This window comes from Rhincodon typus, unplaced genomic scaffold (assembly GCF_021869965.1).
Source record: "Rhincodon typus isolate 14 unplaced genomic scaffold, sRhiTyp1.1 hic_rhity00000063, whole genome shotgun sequence".
In the NCBI taxonomy this organism is placed as follows: Eukaryota; Metazoa; Chordata; class Chondrichthyes; order Orectolobiformes; family Rhincodontidae; genus Rhincodon; species Rhincodon typus.
Genome location: NW_025965701.1, coordinates 82,158 through 83,624, shown reverse-complemented (window position 1 = coordinate 83,624; position 1,467 = coordinate 82,158).

Genomic DNA, 1,467 nt, shown 5'->3' with positions numbered 1-1,467 from the left:
GAGGGACATGGACTGGGAGGGACAGGGAGCGAGGGACGTGGTGGGAACGAGGGACGGGGAGGGGGCGAGGGATGGTGAGAGAGCGAGGGACGGGGAGGGAGCGAGGGACCGTCAGTGAGCAATGGGGAGGGACCGAGGGAACGAGGGACGGAGGTGGAGTGAGGGGCGGTGAGGGAGCGAGGGAGGTCGATGGTACTAGTGATGGCGAGGGAGCGAGGGACGGGGATGGAGTGACGGGGAGGGAGCGATGGAATGAGCGACAGGGAGGGAGGGAGCGAGCGACAGGGAGAGAGGGGGCAACAGGGAGGGAGAGACAGAGAGCGACAGGGGCAGGGGCTGGGGTACAGGGTTCGGGGCCCAGGGGCCGGGGCCCAGGGAGCCAGATACAGGGCGGGTGGACAGGGGGACGGGAGACAGGGAGCCAGGGAGTGACAGAGATAAGTGAGGGACTTGAAGGGAGCGAGGAAGACAAAGAGGAGGGAGCAGAGAGAGAGAGAGAAAGTGGGTCAGAGATAGAGTGGTAGAGACAAGGAAACAGAGGCAGAGTGAGAGGTGAGAGCGAGGGGGGAGGAGAGAGACAAAGGGTACAGAGCGGGATGGGGAGAGAGATAGAGATGGGGAGGGGGACGGAGAGAGGGAAAGACATTGATAGGGGATTAGGGAGAGGTGGGGTCAGAGGGAAAAATACAGAGTGGGAGATGGGGTTCACACATGCAGAGGGTGGGAGAAGTGGGTGCGGACATTCGAGGAGGAGGGAGAGAGAGACAGAACGCAGGGAGAGAGGGAGGGAGTGGTTTGGAGAAGTTGGGTGGAAAGAGAGAAGGAAGGGAATGGAGAGAGGGATTGGGAGCAGGGAGGGTACGGAGAAATGTGGGTTAGAGAGGGAGAGAGCGAGCGAGGAGGGACAGGAGAGAGAGAAAGAGACGTAGATATCCCAGAGGTGAACGCAAGGACAGAGTGATTTAAACCCAACTCCTGAGCTCAGTCCCGAAGTCCTCCCAATTCCCTTGGGGCCGAGTCTGTCTCTCTCCAGGTTAGCTTCTTCAACACAAAGACAAACAACAATATAGTTTGCTGTGCTGCTTGGCACTTTTTAGTGAACGTTAATTACATATTGAAGTTATGGATGCAGTCAGTGGAATGGTGCCTTTTCTCGTTGGCCTGTGAGTTGAGAGAAACATTGACGTTTCCCTGTAACCCCCTGTGGGATAAGGTTGGATAAACCGGCACGACCCTCAGTCTGTTACCATAGCGACAGGCTGCTTCATTGCTGAAACATTGAACTGAAATGAGAAAATCCTGGATGGATTGATTAATGAGTGAGTTTGATTGATTGATGAATTTGGGTAAAGGGGTATTTCAGCACATTCTTCAGCTGCTGTCTGAACTTTGTCTGGGTCACGGCATAAATCGCGGTGTTTGTGCAGCAACTGAGGAGCTGCAGCATGAAGCCCATTTCCTGCACAA